We start from the raw sequence: 19,163 nt of genomic DNA, 5'->3' as shown, positions 1-19,163 counted from the left end.
AAATCCCCTGCATCCCACCTCTACAGGGAAAATGCTGGTCTTTCAGCCGTTCTGGGATGCTTCAGCTGCCAGGTCAGAATATCTGTTTTTTTTTCCTCTCGTAAGCCTCTTCTACCCATTCTTCCCATGGTACTGTCAGCTCCACGACATAAGCCGGCTTTGCTGTTGGAGACCACAGGACCATGTCTGGCCGGAGTGTTGTCACCATTATTTCTGGGGGAAACAAGCATTTTATCAAGGTCTACTTCCAATTTCCAATCTCGAGCCGACTGCAGGATGCTTGCATTATTTGGTGTCGTTTGACACTCTTGATGTTGGCCAGCTGGTACAAAATGTGTGAAATGGACCTTTCCTGCTGGTGTTTGTGGGAGATTGTTTGTGGCGGTTCGCCTCTGTTCCAGTGTAATGCAAGCGCTCTATGTACTTGGTTATGCCGCCAAGTATAGCGTCCTTGGGTGAGACTTATAGTACACCCTGATAGGATATGTCATAGAGATGCAGGTACTTGACACAGGGAACAGGCGGGATCTTCTCCGTACCAGGTTTTCAGATTTAGGGGGGACGGTAGCAGGTCGTATGTGGCTCGGATGATAAAACTCAGCCGTGCTCTCTCCATCTGCCAGATGTCATACCAGTTGAGCTTTTTCTTCTCCAGGCTTTCCCAGTTGGTCCATCTCCCCTGCTTGGCCATTGAGACGGCTTTGGCATGTCGCTCTCCCTCCTCCTGTCTCCTGACTTCCTCTACTACTAGTCGTGTCTTCTGCTCTGATGTTGCTTTGTGCCATAGGGGAGCTTTTGGAATGAGTCCGAGCCCTGCTCTCCCATGCTGTACTTGCCCCACCACATCTCTGAATTGAAGAGCAGACTTTGCACTTTGAACAGCTTCTGATGGAATCCACTTCCTTCCGGCTGTTACTCGGGGGGCCGCTGTTCAAATGACTGCATCCTCAGTTTCGGTTAGCGTCATGACCAGCCTTGGTTTGGTGCATTTGAATTCTTCCACCAGTCCTGAAATTGGTATTTCCAATTTGCCATGCCTATATAGTCCGATGGAACTGAAGCATCTTGGAATTCCAAGCCACTGTTTCAGCTGCGTGCTTATCACACGTTCCAATTTTTCAACGTTGGTGATGGGGATTTTGTACACAGTTAAAGGCCACAAGAGTCTTGGGAGTATGTTAAATTGAAAACACCACAACTTCAGTTTTCCTGGCAACAAGGTTTTATTGATGCGATCCATGTAAGTGATGGTATCCTTTTTTAGTTGCTCATACCGCTCGGTGTCTTTGAGCTTTTGCGTCGTACCACCTTCCCAAGCTCTTTAATGGCATTTCTGAAACATTTGGTACTGGTGTTCCGTTGAAATATCTGGTCTGTGACTTGGCCTTTCACAATAGATACTTCTGCACTTGCTGGGCTTTAACTTCATCCATGCCCATGTTATATTTGAATGAAGTTTATCCAGCAGTCTCTTGGTGCAGGGGACAGTTGTTGTGAGTGTTATATCGTCCATATAGGCTCAAATTGGTGGAAATCTCTGACCACATTGTAGTCGTTCTCTTCCAACCACCCATTTCGAGGCTGTAATAATGATTTCCATTGCCATCGTAAAGGCCAATGGGGAGATGGTGCACCCAGCCATGATGCCTACTTCCAGAGATTGCAACGTTGTGGTGAAGCCTGATGTTGTGAGGCAAAACTGCAAATCCTGGAAATAGTGTTTTACGACATTTGTGATTGTAGTTGGCACTTGGAAGAATTCAAAGGCAGTCCACAGCAATGATATATGTGCATATGTATATATATATATATGTACAGTATATATCTATATATACATATATATATATATATATATATATACACACACACACACACACAGTACATTACTCCTTTGTGCACTCTTGGCATTCTCTCGAGAGAAAAATAAGAGTTGTAGAAATTATTGGCAACTCAAGACAGCCTTGACATTATGTCCTTCACAAGTGCATGTAAACTTTTGACCACGACTGTACTTCTGTGAACCAAAGACTAAATAAATCTTTGGACACTTGACAATGAACAGACCTCAAAATTGGGTGCACAATAGAACCGTAATCTTTGTCTTTTAGGAACTTTGCCCTATAGTGCCTGAGAGTGTCAGGTTACCAGGTATCTCAGAGGACTTTGTGAACATCAGACATTCATACTGAACTATGCATCCATGGTAAACAACACACTTAAAATTGTAATTCAAGAACTGTAGCTATAGAATTCCAACTGAAGGAATCCAAACATAGCTTCTGTCCATTCTGTGGTCAGACAATTTGACACATCCGGGACATCTATAGTCTACTTTCAGTGTTTGTTATCATTCTAATCAACTTTTGATCCCGTGATTCAGTCTGAACTCATCTACGGTTCCCCCCGCCCCCTCCATCGGCCCACTTCTCCAACGAGCGTACCCGCGCTGGAGTTTCAGGTGTTGAGCGAGCGAACGGGCGCAGTGGGAACAGGCTTAGCTGTCGGTGTTGCGCTTATAGCCTGCAGCCAAAGAGCGAGCAGGAGCGAGCAAAACAGCAACCACAAGTCTGGCCTGTCTGCAGGATGCCAGGACCGCTTAGCACTTGGCAGCCGGCAGCAACACACCAGAGGTACACTGCTGTCATTTGCTGAAGAAATGCTTGAGATGCCCGGATCCCACAGACAGAGCAAATGTTACTTAGCTAAAATCCCCGGTTTGCATAAGTAATGCATGACGGTAGCCCGTAGCTACTTGCTAAATAGTTGAGATCTCCAATAAACCTTAGAAAAATAAACATCTCCGAGTTGTCTTTAAGTATTTTTGAGAGGCTCCTTTTTAAGCACCTGCCGCCGCAAGGTAATCTGCCTTCTCTTGCTCGGGGCCAAAGTTGGACAGCACGTTTGACTTTGCTTCCTCTGCTGGCTTTGGCATCCCGTAATTACACGCCTGACGCTTGAAGACTTTTATGCATTCCGTAGCAACTTGTTAACTTCGCAGGCATGGTATCATTATGGCAAAAAATAATCCCCGACGGTCACGGGTGACAGTATCGCTTGAAGTCGAGCGGAGATGCGGGCCGAAAATAAGCATCTGGACTTGGGCTGTACGTGACTGGAGGTCATTGGATCCTTCCGAAGTCTGATCCAGTCAGGGGACAGCAACAGGGATACAAATTGACTGCGGTTTCAACAAACGTACAAACAACCCGAGAAACTTTGTTTTCCTGTATATCGTGCTGAGAGCATTCGTCCTCTGCAGTGGACATTTGTCTTTTGCATAACAGGGTTATTTTTTTCGGTATTTGCCAAAAGATATCGACCATATATGAATGTACACTGTGAAGGATGCTGGTGGTCAGGGGGATATATCAATTATTGTATTGTTTTTACTTCTTTTTTTATTTTTAAAAACAATTTTAATTACAAACATCTTGCAGAGGTGTCAAACTCAAAGCCCGGGGGCCAGATTTGGCCCGCGACATCATTTTATCTGGCCCACAAATACCTGGAAATGGTACGTGTCAATAAAGTATACAATATTTTCTCGCTAAATGTAATGGATTTTGTTAATTTTGCCGAAATTGCATGCCTTTTAAACTTTAATAGTATCCATTACTGCAACAAGTATTACAATATAGTGTTGTCACAGTACTAAAATTATTTTGATACTTTTTGAGACTTTTCAGTACTTTTCTTAATAAAGGGGGCCCAAAAAAATTGCATTATTGGCTTTATCTTAACTAAAAATCTTATGGTATGTTAAAAATATGTTTCTCATTGCAAGTTTGTCCTTAAATAAAATAGTGACCAGGCAAGACAACTTGTCTTTTATTAGTAAGTAAACAAACATAGACTCCTAATTAGTCTGCTGACATTTGCAGTAACATATTGTCATTTATCATTCTATTATTTTGTCAAAATTATTAGGGACAAGTTGTAGAAAATTAATTATTAATCTACTTATTCATTTACTGTTAATATCTGCTTACTTTCTCTTTTAAAATGTTCTATCTACGCTTCTGTAAAAATGTAATAATCACTTTATTTAGTCTCTGTTTATGTTTTGCATGGTGGTGATTGTCATTAATAACTAGTATACGGAGTGCATTAATTATACTACACACACAGGCATGTATTATGAGATTAAATATTGTGGATTACTTTGAGTCTTTGTATTTAACACAGTGATTATCATTTTTAACTGGTTGGAGGAGCAATTTGAATATATTCAATGTACAGGTATTTTATACCCATGCATGTGTCCATGCGTAGCAGATAGTACTGCGAGTTTAAAGATTGTGGATTATTTTGATTCCTTATTAATGGTTTACAAGGTGGTGATAATCACTAACAACTGATGGAAGGAGTGCAGTAATTATACTACACACACACAGGTATGTTGTACACACGCATGTTTCGTTGTATGACAGTACTGTGAGTTTATAGATTGTGGATTACTTTGAGTCTTTGGATTTAATTCTGTTTTGCAAGGTGGTGATAGCTTGTGGTATGAGAGTATTATTTATACTCCACATACTGGTATATGGTACACATACGTGTTGGTGCTTGACGTAAAGATTATAGATTATTTTGAGTCTTTGTATTTATTCTCTTGTTGCAAAGTGGTGATTACTATTAATAACTGGTGCAAAGAATGTATTAATTAAACGCTAAATACTGGTATGTTGTACACGCACATGTTGGTGAATACTGTGAGATTAACATTGTGGATTACTTTGAGTCTTAATATTTGGTTCTGTTTTTCAAAGTGGTCAATATCATTATTACCTACTGTGGTAATCATATTACACCTACAGGTATGCTGTACACACTTGTGCCAGTGCCTGGCAGAGAGTATTGAGAGTTTAAAAATGGTGGATTATTTTTAGTCTTTAATTCTGACTTGCAAAGTGGTGATTAACAGTAATAACTGGGGGGAGGAGTGCATTGATTATACTCTACATACAGGTATGTCGTAAACAAGCATGTGTGCAACAGATGGTACTATTGGTTAAAAGACTGTGGATTATTTTGAGTCTTAATTTCTGTTTTGCCAGCCGGTGATTATTATTAATACCTGGTCAAAAGAGCGCATTAATTATACTCCACATACAGGTATGTTGTGCACAACCGTGTTTCGTTGTGTGACCAATTGCAAAGCAGGTTTTAAAGACTGTGGATTATTGTGAGTCTGGGCATTTGTATCTGTTCTGTAAGACGATGATTATCATTAATACCTGGTGGGAGAGGGAACACAATTACATAGGTACATATGTTTTTCCCACTTTTCTTCCAGTATGCTAATTATTTGTTATGTTATCATGACTACTGTCAAAATATTACAATGCGAGTTACCCAAATGTCTCTCAGGAGGCTTCTGAGAAAGGGCAGCACACCTTCCGAAGTTATGAGAATTTATCGACCTATTCATTCATTCGTTTTTTTAGATGTTTTAAGGCAAATCAGCACCGGTTCCTTCCTCACACTTTTAAAGAAAAGAATGTGCCCGTTACTGTCGTCATACTTAATACAAAATGTAAATAACTTAGTGGTTTGATTTTAGATGTCAAGCTAATAAATATAAAATTATATAGTGCAGTTGAGATAGGCTCCAGCACCCCCGGCGACCCCAAACGGACAAGTGGTAGGAAATGGATAAATATAATATGTAAATACTACATATATGTTATGTTTTATTTGCTACTATTGTACATTTTTAGTCTACTTTATTGTGATGATTTGCTGGCATCGTGATGCAGGTGCGTTCTCTCTGGATGCAGTTTGGGCTCGGACACAGCCTAAGGTAAGAAATATTGATTTATTTAAACTACAAACAGACTAAGAGCAAAAAAACTTGCACGAGGCACAATAGGCAAAACAAAGAGCTAGCATGGGAGCTAGAAAACACAAAAACATAGCGCGGGAACTAGCAAGTACAAAGCAGGTTTACCAGAATCGGGTATCAGCGTTGTCACTTTTTGTGTGCAACAAAAACTAGGAAGCGAGGACGTGTCAACGGAAAAGGCAGGCTTAAATAAGGACAGTAATTACAAACAGGTGTGCGTCCGGAAACAAGAAGCAGGTGAAACAAATAATAAACTATGGTAACAGAACAAACTAGTAACTAAGGCAAACATTAGCAGAATATAATACAAAAACGGAACAAAACCAGAAGTGATATGATCCGGGCAGTGGATCATAACACTTTATAACTGCATTATCATTTCCATCCTTACCCATGCAATCCTTTGTAACAACAATTTCCCTTGTGGATCATTATAGTTTGTCTAAGTCTAAGTCAGGGGTTCGCAACCAGCGGCTTCAGGGCCGAATGCGACCTAATGGCTCCCTGGAGTTTTTTCAAAAGACACATACAGATTTTTATTTTAATATGGTTTCTGTGACGGTACAACGGGAGAAGAAGACGGCAGAGGAACAATGACGTCGTTAGCTGTCAGCGTATTTAATGACAGTTTAGTGTGTGAGTGAGATGTGTATTCAACCAAAGAGATGTAGTGTGACGAAGTGTGAGACTTATCTGAGTATGGTTGCCAGAGGGTGTTGAGGATGCGTGTTGGGATCCAGGCGGAAGTCCAGCAAGGAGCAAGGCGGAATCGAACGTCGGGGAGCAGGCAGATGGTCAAGGGCAGGAGCTTGGTTTCGTGGTCGTTAGGCAGGCGTGAGGTCGATGTCCAGGAAGGCAAGGGAAAATCCACGGGAGGTCCAAGGTGACGAGACACACAACTCGACGACAGGGAAGGATGGCGGGAGGCTGGAAGACGACACAACACAGGAGACAATGAGCACAACAGGGAAGGAGCACAGGGAGATAGTTTGCACATGCAGAGGAGCTAGATACGTGTGGGCTTACTGTACTGGGTACGTGAAGCTACGTTCTCGCGTCGGATCTCAGGCTGCGTCTGCTCTTGAAGGCAGCTCGCTCATCACAGGCAGGTGTGTAGTTTGGTGAGTGTTTGCAGGTGCGAGGAGGCACGCCCGCAGCGGAGAGAGAGCACATGTGGGAGTGGCCCGTGGTGTGCTTGTCCGGACGCCCAGCAGGAGGAGACATAGCAGGAAGAGAGGAAGCAGGAGTGTGACCCATAACAGCACCCCCCCTCTTACGCGAGACTCCCGGCGAGCTTTGGGGTGCGCTCTGTAAAAGTCCTTGATAAGGGAGGGGTCGGCAATGTAAGAGGCCGGTACCCAGGACCTATCTTCAGGGCCATAGCCCTCCCAGTCCACAAGGTAGACCCAACCCCTCCCCTGTCGCCGAACCTTGAGGATCTCCTTGACGGTCCAGACTTGGTCCCCATCCTCGAGGACTCTAGGAGGGGGAGGAGCGGGGGTGGGGGCGGACAGGGGACTGTTAACAACAGGTTTGACCTGGGAGACATGAAAGACAGGATGAGATCTCATGGAATGTGGAAGATCCAATTGTACAGCAGCAGGGTTGATCTCCGATTTGACCGTATAAGGTCCAACAAAATGTGGTGCAAGTTTCTGGGAGGAAATCGGGAGGTGGAGGTCCTTGGCCCGAAGCAGGACCTGCTGTCCGGGCTGGTAGTCGGGAGCCGGGATGTGCCGCCGGTTGACATTGCGACACATCCTAACAGACGCCTTCAATAGGGAAGCACGGGCGGACCTCCACACTCTGCGGCATCGTCTCAGGTGTGCCTGGGTGGAAGGAGTTGCCACCTCGATCTCCTGGGAGGGAAACAAGGGAGGTTGAAATCCCAGCCAGCATTCAAATGGAGACATACCCGTCGCTGCGCAGGTCAAGGAGTTGAAAGAGTACTCCACCCATGGAATAAACTTACTCCAGGAGTTAGGCTGTTGGACAGCCATACAGCGCAGCATGGTCTCCACCCCCTGGTTGGCCCTCTCTGCTTGACCATTGCTTTGGGGGTGGTAGCCGGAAGTCAGACTGACCGTGGCCCCAATGCCCTTGCAAAAATCCTGCCAGACCCGAGAAATGAATTGAGGGCCACGATCAGAGACTATGTCGGAGGGGATCCCATGGATCCTGACCACATGCTGGACCAGCAGGTCTGTGGTTTCAGCAGAGGATGGAAGCTTGGGCAAAGGAATAAAGTGTGCTGCCTTGGAAAACCTGTCGACGATAGTGAGGATTGTGGTGTTACCTCTAGAAGTGGGAAGTCCCGTGATGAAATCAACAGCAATGTGGGACCAAGGTCGATTGGGGATGGGAAGAGGGTGTAAGAGGCCGGCAGGAGGGCTGTGGCTTGCCTTGTTCCGGGCGCAGACGCTGCAGGCGGCGACAAACTCCCGGGTATCAGCCTCCATGGTAGGCCACCAAAAACGGCGTCGGATAAAGCCTAGTGACCTATGGACTCCGGGATGACAGGTAAACACACTAGAATGAGCCCAATCAAGTACCTTGGCCCTTAAAGGTTCTGGGACGAACAGCCTATTAGGGGGTCCGTTTCCGGGACCAGGGTCAGAACGTAAGGCCGTCTTGACCAGGCCCTCGATCTCCCAAGTTACCATCCCGATGATGCGGTTAGGGGGAAGGATGGTCTCGGAAGTAGACTTAACGGTAGGTTCCTCTGAGAATATTCGAGAAAGAGCGTCCGCCTTGCCATTGCGTGAACCAGGTCTGTAGGTGAGAGTGTAATCGAATCGACAGAGAAATTGTGCCCAGCGAGCTTGCCTGTCATTCAGTCTTTTAGCGGATCGGATGTGAATGAGGTTGCGATGGTCGGTCAGGACCAGGAACGGATGCTTGGCCCCCTCCAGCCAGTGTCGCCATTCGACCAGCGCCTCGTGGACTGCCAACAGTTCTCGGTTCCCAGCATCGTAGTTTCTCTCAGCTGGAGAGAGACGTCTAGAAAAGAATGCACAAGGGTGCAACACATTACTCCCACTGGAACGCTGGGACAAGACTGCCCCAATCCCGGAGTCAGAAGCGTCCACTTCAACCGTGAACGGCACATCCGGGTCAGGGTGTACGAGAACGGGGGCGGAACTGAAGCTCCTCTTGAGGTTCTGGAACGCCACGTCTGCCTCCTTGTTCCACCTAAATGCAGTGATCGTAGATGTTAGTGCGTGGAGAGGTGCAGCTACCTTACTGAAGTTGAGGATGAATCGACGGTAAAATCCTGCAAAGCCTAGGAATCGCCTCAGTTCCGTACGGGTGTTTGGTTGAGGCCACTCCATAACCGCTTTGACCTTCTTGGGGTCGGCTCTGATGTTACCCTTCTCGGTGATGTGGCCAAGGAAGTTTACAGAAGATGAATGGAATTCACATTTCTCTGCCTTGACGAACAAGCGGTTCTCGAGGAGGCGCTGTAGGACCTGTCGGACATGCTGCTGATGCTCCTGCATGTTGTGAGAGAAGACCAGAATATCATCCAGGTAAACAACCACAAATTTGTCGAGCATGTCTCTTAAAACGTCGTTAACTAGAGCTTGAAAGACAGCTGGGGCGTTGGTCAGGCCGAAGGGCATGACCCGGTACTCGAAGTGGCCAAGGTGCGTGTTGAAGGCTGTCTTCCACTCATCCCCCTTCCTAATCCGGACAAGATGGTAAGCATTGCGGAGGTCAAGCTTGGTGAAGACTGTTGCAGGAGCAAGAGGTTCAAAGGAGGAGCTCATGAGTGGAAGGGGATACCGGTTCTTGACTGTGATGGCGTTGAGTCTTCGGTAGTCGATACAAGGGCGTAGGGAGCCATCCTTCTTGCCGACGAAGAAGAATCCGGCGGCTACCGGTGACTTGGAGGGAGTGATGATACCTGAAGAGAGTGAGTCCGTAATATAGTTAGACATAGCCTTCTTCTCAGGTATGGACAGGTTGTACAAGCGGCTAGAAGGAAGTACTGCGTCAGGTACGAGATCAATGGCACAGTCGTACGGTCTGTGCGGGGGTAGAGATAGTGCCTGGGCCTTATTGAATACAGCTGCAAGGTCATGGTAAACCGCGGGGACCCCAGACAGGTCAGATGGGGATGACTTAAGCTTGGGGCTCTCCGAGACAGGGGATGCTGCCTTGAGACAGTTAGCATGGCATGCCGTGCTCCATGATAGGATCTTACCAGAGATCCAGGAAATATGGGGGTCATGCTGGCGAAGCCATGAACGGCCGAGGACAAGAGGAGCGATAGGGGCATTGAGGATTAACAAGCTAATCTGCTCCGTGTGGTTGCCGGACAGGGTTAGTGTGAGCAGTGCTGTACGGTGGGTGATGGGACCCAGTGGATGCCCGTCCAGGGCCTGAGCTGGTAAAGGCTTGTCCAGAGGCAGAAGCTCAATCCCGGCCTGACAGGCAAAATTACGGTCCATAAAACTAACATCTGCTCCTGAGTCCACATACGCTCCCACCTTCAGTCCTCTTGATTCCCAAGACAATGTTGCGGGGAAAAGGATACCAGGGTCACAGTGGCTCCGGGTAAAGGTGGTGTGGCTCACAAGTACTCCCCTTACTTGTGAGCCTGGTCTTTTGGTCGTGTGGGGCTGGTCACGATCATGTGACCCGCACAACCACAGTAGAGGCAGAGGCGCTGACGGAACCTCCTTTCCCGTTCCTCCGTGGCCAGTCGAGTCCTGCCCAACTGCATGGGTTCCATCCCGCTGGTTGGTGCAGGGAGAAACCCAGACTGGTCCACCAAGTGGGCGCCTTCATCCCCACCTCTGGCCGCGCTAGGAGAGTAAGAAACGGTACGGTTCCCCCACACCGGCCTTCTGGTCCTCTCCTGGACTGAAAGTCTTCGTTCAGCCGCTCGTTCCTTGAGTCTCTTGTCCATCAGTAGGGCCAGCTGAATGAGGTCCTGGTAGGAGGCAGGTTGGTCCCGCAACAATCCGTCCTTGATCTCGTCGGAGAGGCCTCGACGGTAGGCGCTCAACAAGGCCTTGTTATCCCACCCGCTGTCTGCGGCCAGGGTGCGGAACTCAAGAGTGTAATCTGCCACAGAACGAGAACTTTGCTGAAGGGAGTGTAGACGTGAGGCGGCGTCTCCTCCATCGGAGGGATGGTCAAAAACTGCCCTAAACTCCGTGCGAAAAGCATCACAATTCATGCTGAGGCCAAGGTTGTGGTCCACAGCTGCTGTGGCCCACTGGAGAGCCCTTCCGGTCAATAAAGAAAAAATAAAGGCAATCTTGGCCCCGTCAGAGGTGTACCGGGAGGGCTGATGACGAAATACCATATCACACTGGACCAGGAAACCACGACATAACTCAAAATCCCCTTCGAAAGCCTTAGGGCTAGCGATCTTCGGCTCGCAGGAAGACGGGGGCTGTGTGGGGGCTGCCGGGGCAGGGGCGGCTAGTACGCGCTCCGGGGGAGCGGCAGAGCTTGGGGAGATCAAGTCCAGTCGAGCCAACATGCTAGCAAAAGCAGCATCCAGCTTATTCTCAAGAACACAAAAGCGCTCTTGGTGCTGCTGGAGTGCAGTGTGCATGGCTGCGACACTTGGTGCCGGGGAGCCTCGGGAGGGGAGCGGGGTTCGTGCCGCGTCTTTGCCGTCTGGTTCTGACATGGCGAGAACGTACTGTGACGGTACAACGGGAGAAGAAGACGGCAGAGGAACGATGACGTCGTTAGCTGTGAGCGTATTTAATGACAGTTTAGTGTGTGAGTGAGATGTGTATTCAACCAAAGAGATGTAGTGTGACGAAGTGTGAGACTTATCTGAGTATGGTTGCCAGAGGGTGTTGAGGATGCGTGTTGGGATCCAGGCGGAAGTCCAGCAAGGAGCAAGGCGGAATCGAACGTCGGGGAGCAGGCAGATGGTCAAGGGCAGGAGCTTGGTTTCGTGGTCGTTAGGCAGGCGTGAGGTCGATGTCCAGGAAGGCAAGGGAAAATCCACGGGAGGTCCAAGGTGACGAGACACACAACTCGACGACAGGGAAGGATGGCGGGAGGCTGGAAGACGACACAACACAGGAGACAATGAGCACAACAGGGAAGGAGCACAGGGAGATAGTTTGCACATGCAGAGGAGCTAGATACGTGTGGGCTTACTGTACTGGGTACGTGAAGCTACGTTCTCGCGTCGGATCTCAGGCTGCGTCTGCTCTTGAAGGCAGCTCGCTCATCACAGGCAGGTGTGTAGTTTGGTGAGTGTTTGCAGGTGCGAGGAGGCACGCCCGCAGCGGAGAGAGAGCACATGTGGGAGTGGCCCGTGGTGTGCTTGTCCGGACGCCCAGCAGGAGGAGACTTGGTTTCGTGGTCGTTAGGCAGGCGTGAGGTCGATGTCCAGGAAGGCAAGGGAAAATCCACGGGAGGTCCAAGGTGACGAGACACACAACTCGACGACAAGGAAGGATGGCGGGAGGTGTACTGAGTACGTGAAGCTACGTTCTCGCGTCGGATCTCAGGCTGCGTCTGCTCTTGAAGGCAGCTCGCTCATCACAGGCAGGTGTGTAGTTTGGTGAGTGTTTGCAGGTGCGAGGAGGCACGCCCGCAGCGGAGAGAGAGCACATGTGGGAGTGGCCCGTGGTGTGCTTGTCCGGAAGCCCAGCAGGAGGAGACATAGCAGGAAGAGAGGAAGCAGGAGTGTGACCCATAACAGTTTCTTTAGAAGCACAAACATGGCACAAACCTTCCTAATTGTTAGAAATCCCACTGTTACGTTAAACATGCTTCACTGATGACAGTATTTGGCGAGCGCCGTTTTGTCCTATTAATTTCGGTCCTTTAACTCACCGTAGTTTGTTTGCATGTACGGGTTTTTCCGACGCTGCCACAGAAAGACATGTTTTTTGCTACACCTTCTTTGTCTGATTTTGTCCACCAAATGTTTTATGCTGTGCGTAAATGCACAAAAGTGAGAGCTTTTTGATGTTATTGACTTGTCTGAGTGCTAATCAGGCATATTTGGTCAGTGCATGACTGCAAGCTAATCAATACTAAGATGCTATTTCGGCTAGCTGTATGTACATATTGCATCATTATGCCTTGTTTGTAGGTATATTTGAGCTCATTTAATTTCCTTTAAATCCTCTTAATTCAATTTATATTTGCATGTCTCATGACACATTATCTGTATGTAATATTGGATGCATTTCAGACTACAGCAAATAATAATATACATCCATTAAAAGAATACGGCCTGCTGTTCTCTTTAACTTGGACACACACATCTAAACATTTCTGTCAATGACAATTTGCGTCAGCCTGCGACACATAGTCATTTTGATAGTAGGCTAATATGGCTAATATAAACACTTATATCATGTGTTGTCTTTATTATAACACTTATATAAGACTTTTAAAGTCATTTTGATAGTAGGCTAATACATCAAATATAAACACATCATGTGTTGTCTTCATTATAACACTTATATAAGACTTTTAAAGTCATTTTGTTAGTAGGCTAATATAAACACTGACATCATGTGTTGCCTTTATTATAACACTTATATAAGGCTTTTTTTTAAAGTAATTTTGATAGTAGGCTACTATTGCTAATATGAACACTTACATTATGTGTTGCCTTCATTATAACACTTATATAAGACTTTTGAAGTCATTTTTATTGTAGGCTAATATAGACCCTGACATCATGTGTTGCCTTTATTATAACACTTAAATAAGACTTTTTTAAAGTAGTTTTCATAGTCGGCTATTATGGCTAATATGAACACTTACGTCATGTGTTGCCTTCATTATAACACTGCCGTTTCTTTTCTTTTTCTTCTATGTCCCACTCTCCCTTGTGGAGGGGGTCCGGTCCGATCCGGTGGCCATGTACTGCTTGCCTGTGTATCGGCTGGGGACATCTCTGCGCTGCTGATCCGCCTTCGCTTGGGATGGTTTCCTGCTGGCTCCGCTGTGAACGGGACTCTCGCTGCTGTGTTGGATCCGCTTTGGACTGGACTCTCGCGACGGTGTTGGATCCATTGTGGATTGAACTTTCACTGTATCATGTTAGACCCGCTCGACATCCATTGCTTTCCTCCTCTCTAAGGTTCTCATAGTCATTTTTGTCACCGACGTCCCACTGGGTGTGAGTTTTCCTTGCCCTTATGTGGGCCTACCGAGGATGTCGTGGTGGTTTGTGCAGCCCTTTGAGACACTAGTGATTTAGGGCTATATAAGTAAACATTGATTGATTGATTGATGATATAAGACTTTTAAAGTAATTTTTATAGTAGGCTAATATAGCTCTTATAGACACATCATGTGTTGCCTTCATTATAACACATATAAGACTTTTGAAGTCATTTTTCTAGTAGGCTAATATAGACACTGACGTCATGTGTTGCCTTTATTATAACACTTAAATAAGACTTTTTTAAAGTAGTTTTAATAGTCGGCTATTATAGTTAATATGAACACTTACATCATGTGTTGCCTTCCTTATAACACTTATATAAGACTTTTAAAGTAATTTTTATAGTAGGCTAATATAGACACACCATGTGTTGTCTTCATTATAACACTTATATAAGACTTTTAAAATCATTTTGATAGAAGGCTAATATAGACACTTACCTCATGTGTTGCTTTCATTATAACACTTATATAGGCTTTTAATTTGTTGCGACTCCAGACTGATTTTTTATATTTTAAAATGTTTGGGTCAATATGGCTCTTTCAACGTTTTGGGTAAACATTGTGTTGGAAATTAAACTTCACTGATTTACAAAATGGCAAGTTGGAATGTTTGAATTATTACGTTAAGTGAGGTGTCAAGTGGAAAAGTCCGAACTTGACCTTGTTTGATCACGGCTGCATTCACCTGCCATCACCGAATGCAACAACAGTGTGTGTGTGTGTGTGTGTGTGTGTGTGTGTGTGTGTGTGTGTGTGTGTGTGTGTGTGTGTGTGTGTGTGTGTGTGTATGTGTGTGTGTGTGTGTGTGTGTGTGCGTGTGCGTGTGCGTGTGCGTGTGCGTGTGCGTGTGCGTGTGCGTGTGTGTGTGTGTCTGTGTGTGCGTGTGCGGGTTCAAACACTAGCAGTGCAGCCGAGAGCATGCATGTAAGTGTTGACATGTGCACGTCTGCACGTGTGCTGACAGCCTTTGAGCCAGTTCTCGCCTTCACTAAAAAGCGCTCAGGGCGAACAAAGCTAATACCCCGACCCCCCTTACCTCCCCACCCAACAACCAACCACCCCCCGCCTTGCTCCTGAACGTGGCCCCCCTCCGCTCTCTTTACCCTCTGACAGCCCGCTGAAGGTAAGCGCCGAAGACATCCTGACACGCTCGCGTAAAAAGCACTTTTGATGCGGGGAAAGCGGACCGCTTTGCCGCGTACAAACAACGGCAAAGTGTCAACACGAGGCGGCGAGTCCGACGGGAGGCAACAACACAAAGTAACGCGCGCGCACACCGCTTGATATTATCACAACAACACACGAGACAGGAGAGGCAGGCGCCGAAGGCCCCTTTGCTTGTCTGCCTCCATCTTGACGGCGTTTCCATCAGGCTGCTGTCATCTGGCAGTGACGTCACTGTCTGCCTGGCTGAGGACACACACGTTGGACGGACAGTAGATAGAAAATGTCCGTCCCATAAACCACTTCATGACACTCCAGTTGTGTTTGGCACCGCCATTCCTGCAATCGTCCTGATATTTGCGGATCATTTCCAGTCTTGGTATGGATTTCTATTGAGAAAGGTGGCTGTTATCATGATTAATTTAAGTTAAGTTAAAGTACCAGTTATTGTCACACCCACATACGAGGTGTGGGGAAATATGTCCTCTGCATTTGACCCATCCCCCGTCAAAATAATTGCCCAGGCCTGTTCTATGCCAGCAAAGAAATTAACTCAAAAAACTTTCGTATGTAAGTAAAGTTGTCATGATCTGTCACCCGGGTCATGGCATGATTTATGTTTGCTAGTTTTTCTGTTTTAGTCTGTTTCCTGGGTGCACCCTCTTTTCCTTTTTTCTGTTGGTTTCCATGGTAACTTATTCTCCTCACCTGTCTTAGTTTGGCAATTAGTGTTCCCACCAGGTGTTTTGGTTAATCACTCCCCTTTATAGTTTCCTGTCACCCAGCAGTAGTTGCTGGGTCAATGTTTGCTATAGGCCACATTTACCTTCTCCTAGTTTTTCTCCTCGCTCTAGGGATTTTTTTACAAACTAGTATACCGCGTTTTTCACCTTTAAGTGACATTTTGTGTTTTACGAGCTCCACGCTTGCTAGTATCCTAATTTTTGTATTTTTGTCCTGTGTTTAATTTATTAAAGACCTTAAGCTTGCCTGCACGCTACTCCTGCTTGTCTTCTGCCTTGGAAGGAACGCTACTAGTGCAGCCATGCACCCAGCCATGCAAGTAGTAACACAAGTAAGGCTTCACTTTTCCAAAAATGTGCAAACTTGATGCTAATATATATATATATATATATATATATATATATATATATATATATATATATATACTGTATAAACTTGAAGGTATGAACATCTCCATGTAAAATCGCTAACACTAATCGGTAGCCTGTCAATAGTTAAGTCTATATATATATATATATATATATATATATATATATATATATATATTAGTATTCTTCTTCCTCCAAAAGGGACGAGTTGAGTTTATACCAAAATGGATACACGGATGATACAGCAGAGGATTGGGAGAATGTCATGTGGTCAGATGAAACCAAAATAGAACTTTTTGGTATAAACTCAACTCCTCGTGTTTGGAGGAAGAAGAATACTGAGTTGCATCACAAGAACACCATACCTACTGTGAAGCATGGGGGTGGAAACATCATGCTTTGGGCTGTTTTTCTGCTAAGGGGACAGGACGATTGATCTGTGTTAAGGAAAGAATGAATGGGGCCATGTAACGTGATATTTTGAGCCAAAACCTCCTTCCATCAGTGAGAGCTTTGAATGGTTGACCAAATACTTATTTTCCACCATAATTTACAAATAAATTCTTTAAAATTCCTACAATGTGAATTCCTGGATTTTTTTTCACATTCTGTCTCTCGCAGTTGAAGTGTACCTATGATGAAAATTACAGACCTCTGTCATCAGTTAAGTGGGAGAACTTATATATAACTTATATATATATATATATATATATATATATATATATATATATATATATATATATATATATATATATATATATATATATATACATATACACACACACACAGTGGGGCAAAAAAGTATTTAGTCAGCCACCGATTTTGCAAGTTCTCCCACTTAAAATGATGACAGAGGCCTGTAATATATTTATATATATATATAAATATATATACATTCATACATACACACACAAGGAACAAGCTGTAGAAAAATAGATGGATATTGGCTTTACTATTGACATGCTACTATATAGTGTGTGTATATATATATATATATATATATATATATATATATATATATATATATATATATATATATATATATATATATATATATATATATATATATATATATATATATAACCCGTAAGGACCAGATGAGTAGCCCGCTGGCCTGTTCTAAAAATAGCTCAAATAGCAGCACTTACACGTGAGCTGCCTCTATGTTTTAAATTTTTTTTATTTCCTAGCAGGCTGGTCTCGCTTTGCTCGACATTTTTAATTCTAAGAGAGACAAAACTCAAACAGAATTTGAAAATCCAAGAAAATATTTTAAAGACTTGGTCTTCACTTGTTTAAATAAATTCATTTATTTTTTTACTTTGCTTCTTATAACTTTCAGAAAGACATTTTTAGAGAAAAAAAAAAAACCTTAATGATTTTAGGATTTTTAAACACATACCTTTTTAAATTCCTTCTTCTTCTTTCCTAACAATTTAAATCAATGTTTAAGTATTTTTATTTTTTTATTGCAAAGAATAGATACATTTTAATTTAATTCTTCATTTTAGCTTCTGTTTTTTCGACGAAGAATATTTGTGAAATATTTATTCAAACTTATGATTAAAATAAAAAAAAATTATTCTGGCAAATCTAGAAAATTTGTAGAATCAAATTTAAATCTTATTTCAAAGTCTTTTGAATGTCTTTTAAATGTTTTGTTCTGGAAAATCTAGAAGAAATAATGATTTGTGTTTGTTAGAAATATAGCTTGGTCCAATTTGTTATATATTCCAAGAAAATGCAGATTGGTTTTTAACCTATTCAAAACATGTCATAAAAATTCTAAAATTCATCTTAATCAGGAAAAATTACTAATCATGTTCCATAAATAATTTTTTAAATTGTTTCCAAAAGAATCCAATTAGCTATTTTTTCTCCATTTTTTTCAGTTGAATTTTAAAGTCGTAATTGAAGATAAACTATGTTTCAAAATAAAATTTTAATTTTTTTCGTGTTTTCTCCTCTTTTAAACCATTCAATTAGGTGTTTTTTTTTCATCATTTATTCTCTACAAAAAACCTTTCGTAAAAGGAAAGAAAAATGTACAACGGAATGACAGACAGAAATTCCCATTTTTTTATATTTATAGATTTATTTATTAAAGGTAAATTTAGCAAATTGGCTATTTCTGGCAATTTATTTAAGTGTATCAAACTGGTAGCCCTTCGCATTAATCAGTACCCAAGAAGTAGGTCTTGGTTTCAAAAAGGTAGGTGACCCCTGATATATATATATATATATATATATATATATATATATATGTATGTATGTATGTATGTATGTATGTATGTATATGTGTGTGTATATATATATGTATGTGTGTGTGTATATATATATATATACTTTACAATTGACACTATTCCTACACCTTCAAACCTTCAAATATGTTAATGAAACTACAACTACGATGCACGTTACAATCAAACAGCTGGTGGGTAATAAGTACGATACTTAATGTATTAACACCTTTTAGGGCGCAACAAAAAAAAAAAACACCCCATAAACTATACGCTACTGCCATTTAACATCTTCCACTTGCAACTGTAATTGCAACTCAGTGTAATACCCGCAAATGAAAAAATGATGATGATAGTAAAACAAGGTACAACAACTGGACAACAGTTATCATAATTAGCTCGTTTTCAGATGATGCAATGAATAATGTTTTTTTTATTATAAAAACATCTATTATCCGACTATCCATTTTCTATTGCTTGTCCTTTTCGGGGTAGCGGGGGGGTGCTGGAGCCTATCTCAGCTGCATTCATGCGGAAGGTGTTGTACACATATTCAGTTATTAATATATTATATTTATTAACACACAAATTGGTACTGGAATCGATATCCAGGTACCGGTTCAAATGTGA

At 43.6% G+C, this 19,163-nt stretch overlaps 1 long non-coding RNA gene across 2 annotated transcripts in view; it reads left to right on the top strand.

Annotated features, from left to right (window-relative positions):
* The first annotated feature begins 15,990 nt into the window (after positions 1-15,990).
* The window catches only part of LOC133537776 (uncharacterized), a 204,603-nt gene continuing 201,430 nt past the window's right edge, over positions 15,991-19,163 (top strand). For both annotated transcript variants that reach the window (XR_009802834.1, XR_009802835.1), the window contains exon 1: positions 15,991-16,256. This is a non-coding gene — a long non-coding RNA (uncharacterized LOC133537776). The remainder of the gene's footprint in view (positions 16,257-19,163) is intronic.

Source organism: Nerophis ophidion, linkage group LG19 (genome assembly GCF_033978795.1).
Source record: "Nerophis ophidion isolate RoL-2023_Sa linkage group LG19, RoL_Noph_v1.0, whole genome shotgun sequence".
Lineage (NCBI taxonomy): Eukaryota > Metazoa > Chordata > Actinopteri > Syngnathiformes > Syngnathidae > Nerophis > Nerophis ophidion.
This window is presented reverse-complemented; position numbering and strand designations above follow the sequence as displayed.